The following is a 6,049-nucleotide window of genomic DNA, read 5'->3' as shown; positions in this document are numbered from 1 at the left end:
AACTGTTAGGGTAATTTCAGGTTGGATGTAAGGAAAAACTTTTTTATGGTAAGGGTGACCAGAATCTGGAATAGACTTCCCAAGCAGGTGGTGTAGTCCCTGACCTTAGAAGTCTTTAAGAAGAGACTAGACAGGCACCTTGCTGGCATCATTTGATCTCAGTAGTATGCCTGTCTAGAGCAGGGGGGGTGGACTCGTTGATCTTTCGAGGTCCCTTCTGGCCCTTTCTATGCTTCTATGACAGGTGCATAGAAGTGTCCCTACATCACAGCCAATCCTTTTCCCCCTCCAGACCCATCAAGACCCCTCCGCAATTTATCAGGGCAGATAGAATTTTCCTTTGAGGACTTTTACCATCCAGACCCCATGTTTCCGAACTTGGGTGTCTACTACTTGTGACTCATTGATATTTAGGTGTCCAATTAAATAGACAGATTTAGACTTGCAAAACACCTGGATCTTGGGAACACTAGTCATGGGAAGCCCACTTTTTTGAAGATCCAGATTTATCTTGAAGTGCCCACGTGTGGACATTTTGGTTTATCCCAGTGGTCACCAACCAATCGACTTTTCCATCGGGGAGCCTCTGACAGTCAGTCTCAGCCTGGGTGGTCTGAGCCTCCCCAGACTGAGATTAACTGTGTTGGCAGAAGAGGGCATGCTAGAAGGGAGGAATAGGTTGCAATCGGACCTAGACAGGTTATAGGGGTAGGCGGATGAGAACAGGATGGGTTTCAACACTGACAAGTGCAAGGTACTGCACCTGGGGAGGAAGAACCAGCAGCATACCTACAGGTTGGGGAACTCCCTTCTCATCAGAGCAGAGGCAGAAAAGGATCTTGGAGTCATTATTGATGCCAAAATGAACATGGGCCGACAGTGTGCAGAAGCAGCCAGGAAGGCCAACCACACGTTGTCATCTCAAGCAGGTCCAAGGAGGTGATCCTCCCACTCTATGCAACGCTGGTCAGACCGCAGTTGGAGTACTGCGTCCAGTTCTGGGCACTGCACTTCAAGAGGGATGTGGCCAGCATTGAGAGGGTCCAGAGGAAGGCCACTTGCATGGTCAGGGGGCAGCAGGGCAGACCCTACAAGGAGAGGCTAAGGGACCTGAACCTGTTCAGCCTCCACAAGAGAAGGCTGAGAGGGGATCTGGTGGATGTTTACAAACTAGTTGGAGGGGACCAGCAGGCATTGGGGGAGTCCCTGTTCCCCCGAGCACTACCAGGAGTGACAAGAAGTAACGGTCACAAGCTGGCAGAGGGTAGATTCAGACTAGACATCAGGAGGCGCTACTTCATAGTCAGGGCAGCTAGGACCTGGAACCAGCTTCCAAGCGAAGTGGTGCTGGCTCCTACCCTACCCTGGGGGTCTTTAAGAGGAGGTTAGACGAGTACTGGGGTCATTTGACCCCAGTACTCTTTCCTACCATGGCAGGGGGTCAGACTTGATGATCTGCTCAAATGCCTTCTGACCCTGGGGGAGTGGTGGGATGCATGTGGCTGGGCTAAGCTGTACCCCCTGCTGCTGGGGCCAGGCTGGGGGAGTGGGATGATCCCCCTCTGTGCCCCCTGCCCTCAGGTGAGTTGGGCCGGGCTGGGGAAGGGCTGGAGCCTGGGCAGCTTGTCCAGGCACACGGGGAGGGGCTCCCACCACTGTACACACCCTTGTAGAGGCCTGGGGGGACATGTGCTGCCCCCCCCCCATGGTGCATGGGGTGAGGCCGCTGCATGCTGAGCTTTGCGCCATGAGCCCCACTGCAATTGGGCTTGGGGCACAAAGCACACTGCGCAGCAGTAGCCTCGCCCTGGGCTTTCACCCCAAAACCCCCTGATCTGTGTACAGGGCAAGGCAGCTGCTGCTGGACACGGATGCAGCAGGGCTCAGGGCACAAAGCCCAGTGTACAGTAGCAGCTGCCTTGTCCTGTGCACAAATCTGGGGGGCACATGCCACCCAGGCCTCTGCTGTGCCCCCTGTGCTCCCAGGCTCCAACCCTCCTCTGGCCCAGCCAGGGCCCCACTCACCTCTGCCCCACTCCCTCCCTCACCGAAGGGGTCTTGATCTGCCCCCTCCCCCACATAGGAGGATTAATGAATGGGCGGGCCCTGGGATCCTCATCAGCAGGGAAGTGAAAGCCTCAATTTTAAATTTGGTGCCCATTTTCTCGCCAAGTTAAAAACTGCGGCTTTCACTTTTGTTTCCCTGGGAGCTGGAAGCAGGGCCCCTCCATCAATGGGGCTGCGGGCAGGGAAGGCTGAGGTCGGGCCAGGAGAGTCAGTCTGTGCCTGAGGCCGGGTGGCGGCTGTGTCTGGGGGGGTAGGCGGCTGAGCTGGGCTGGGAGAGCCATGCCCCACCTGCGGGGGGGGGGAGCAGTTGGGACTGGACTGGCTGGGCCTTTGTGGGCAGCGGCACTGGGAGGGACTTGGAGCTATAGGCTATATATATAATCTATATTATTTCATTAATATAGATTAATTAAAATTAATCTTAGACCCCCATATCCACCCCTCCCAGTGCCGCCGCTCGCCTGCAGAGAGACAGTGCAGCATTCCCTGCCGGGCCCAGCCCAGCCTGGCCCTTTGCATCCGCCTGGCTGCACAGGACAGCCAGGCAGCAGCTCCCTGCAGGTCAGTGCAATGGGGGTAGGTAGGGACGAGAGGCGGGTCGCAGCGTGGGAGGGGGGCGGAGGGAGTGGGGGAGAGTGGAGGTCCTGTGAGGGGAAAGTGTGTGTGTGTGTGTCCATGTCCAGAGAGTGAGAGCAGAGTGCACACCTGTGTCTGTGCGGGCCTGTGTGTGCGCACATTTGGCTGTAGTGGGGGCGAGAAGCAGGGAAAAATGGCAGACACCTCAGCCTGGCAGGGCCACCCAGGCTCTCCCACCAGCACTAGGAGGGGAAGGGGCCCCTCTCCCCACCCTGCAGCCCAGCTCCCATGGGAGGGAGGGGACCTCCAATTTTTTCTGCTTGCCCAAGGCCCCAGTACACCTTAATCCACCTCTGCACCCCCCCGCTGGGCAGGTAGGTGGGAGGGCACAGTTGATCCTAGGTTGCCTTTTCCTTTAAAAAGTGATCTTCACCTTAAAAAGGTTGGAGACCATTTGTCTAGTTGTTTTAGTAACTGGTTTTTCTACCCACTGTTGTTGCAGATTTTATCTACTGGTTAAGAGCTGGTCATAGTTTTCCTTGTAGAAACTGTTTTCCTCATGGAATACTGAGTTTTCAATTACAATTTTCCACTTTCCACAAAAAACGGGGCGGGTGGGGGGGCAGCTCCAAAGGAGAGTTGTAGAGTGTATCATAGAGCCACAGCACCTTGAGCCTGTGGAAGGAGGTTGTCACTGGGGATGAGAGACCTTGGTCCTGTCTTGGTTATAATGGAGAAGCCAAGGCAGCCTCAGCTCACCCTCCTCATTCTCCACTATTCTTTGTAGTGGCTTCAGGTTGGGAGAGGCAGGAGCAGCCAGGCAGAGGCCAAGAAACATGCTGAGGCTGACACTGTTCTCTGTGGGCAGGGTCCCATCCACTGCTCTGCAATGCCTGTGGTATGGAGGAACGTGTCAGCCTTGGAAGGTCACTTGTCCTCTCCAACCTGCTCTTCCTCCTCCTTTGCTTTTGTGCTGAGGCTTCCTTTTTTTCCCCAGAGATCTTTCCTGGCTAGAAGAGGTGGGGGGAAAGTCTCAGGCTCAGCAATAAAGTTCCCTTCTGGCAGCTCCTTCACTGCCAGGTTTCTGTGGTTATGGCCTTACCTCTGCTTGTGAGTCTGAGGCAGCAAGGGAATAGCATGCCACTCAAACCTTATGAATGTTAGTCTGGATTGTGAAACAGCACCACAACCACCACAAATCTGAGGCTGGCTCAGGACCAGGGGCTCTAATCACCACGTAAGGCAAGGGAGCAAGCCCTTATGGGTCAGGGCTAGGTGAGAGAGCCTGAGCTAAGGGAGTCAATGCAAAACGAAGTACATGTTGCAAATTAGATGGCCTGAGAATGTGACAGATGAGTTAGGGATCAAAGTGGAGTTAGAACATGGGGAGAAGCAAGGATAGAGCTAGCAAAATGAAGTGCTGTGGGATATCCAAAAGTGGAGTTACTTTTGGTGGAAAAGCCAAGATCATTGTCCCCATTTTACAAATGGGAAAACTGAGGAAGGGAAAGGGAAAGTAACCTGTCTGAAGTTGTTGCTACCAGGATTCTTTTTGCCAGAGCCCACCAAGGATTGACACGGCCTCTCATCTGATTTGGTATCAAGTGAACTTTTAATAGTAATCCCTAAGCTTTCTTACAAGTTTCCTCCTCATAATGTGATCTAGCAAGTGGTTCCTTAGACATTACAACAGTGACCTTCAGTGGTACTGGCCTCAGGTCCTCTGCTGGGTGTGTGGGATGTTAGTTTCTGGATTCCTCATTGTTCCAACAAGAGTTCCAAGGTTGCTTCTGTCTCCCCAAGGTCAGGGCCAGCTCACAATTTTTTGGGGCCCCCTGATCCATCGAAACATCAAAATTGCAGTTAATTGTGGTATAAACTCACTAATATAAAATAGTCAGGGCTGGGCTGCGCGCAAGTGGGCTATGTTGCTAGGGGTGTGGGATGGGGCCAGCACATGCTGGGGACACCTGGGTTCCTTCCCTGGGGCCGGGGCTGGGGTGGGAACAAAGCCAGGAACTCCTTCCCCACTCAGCTGGGAAGGGGCTCCCTGCCTGCATCAAGCCCTTTAAACATGGGGCGGGGTGGAACGGGGGAGAGTGAGGCATGGCCCCTTGACTGCGAGGTCCCCTGTGGCCACAGGTTTCACAGGATAGGATGGGGTGGCCTTTTCCAGGGTGGCAACCACAGAACACAGGTATCTCTTTGTTTGTCCATCACTTTTGTAACTTTTCTCATCTCAAATTGTCCAATCCCCTGGGTCTGTACCAAGCATTCCCTATATGGTGCACTGTTGCACCAGCATTGGTTTATTTGTTTTTAAAGTAATTTGCATTTTTTTATTTTAATAATATTTAGTTTTAATTAAGCTTTAGTATAAATCATGTTTAGCATGAGTTTAGCAGTCATTTTATTTTATGTTTTAATATAGTGATTTTAAGTTGCTATTATGAATTAAGTTTGTTATTGTGTCTTTATATATGTATAGATGGATGGATGGATGAAGAGTGAATGGTAAAAGCAGAGTAAGCTATATGGCAGCAAACAAGTTACCAAATAGTGAATCATGCTGAAAAGTCTGAAAAATCCAGTCTGTACCAGGTGAAGAATAAAGGTAAACAGAAAAGACAAGGTCTGCAACATCTCAAAGCTAGAGGCTCCAGACACAGCCCACACCAATGATAATGGAAGTATGTTGTAAAACATATTGAAGAGCAACACCTAAAGACAATCATGTATGGGTCTAATTGCTTGTCAGGATGGAAAAGCACTGAGATTTCAAACAAAGGAACCAGAGAATCAGAAAAGGTGGACCAGTCATCCAACACCAACTTGATAACCCCTATAAAGGAGAGAGTCTTAGCAGCAAGAGGTGGGGTAACACTCTGCAAGCTTTACTGGAACACAGGCGAATCTGTATCCCCTGTTCCTCATACTAACTAGGCTGGCCACCTGGTGTATAGTGTATTTGAGCAACAAACTTTTTGGTAACTATAACATCTGCAGAGTAATTGAGAGTGTGTGTGTGTGTGTGTGGATATGTATGAGCACTCTTTGGAATATTATAATCAATAAACAGGGCATTTTGCCTTATCCCCCTCATAAGGTCTTGTTCATCATTTGAGCTGACTGGTAATTTGTGCAACAGCACCAATCCCCTGGCACTGTGCCAGCCACATTCCTTATAGGGAAACTGTTGCCCCTTGCTCACCTAGTGCCCAATCACAGCACTCATCTCCCAGTGCCACAGAAGGTGTTCTGTTCAACTTTGTTGCTTAGTTCTGGGAAGGCCTGGACTATGGCTAAAAGCCTTAGCATATCTCAGGTTGCTTGCTACACTCCCCTTCTTGATGCCCTGAAATACAGTGGCATTACACAGATATTGGTTGACCTCTCACATGCGACT

The sequence above is a fragment of the Alligator mississippiensis genome, chromosome 14 (assembly GCF_030867095.1).
Source record: "Alligator mississippiensis isolate rAllMis1 chromosome 14, rAllMis1, whole genome shotgun sequence".
NCBI lineage: Eukaryota > Metazoa > Chordata > Crocodylia > Alligatoridae > Alligator > Alligator mississippiensis.
This window is presented reverse-complemented; position numbering follows the sequence as displayed.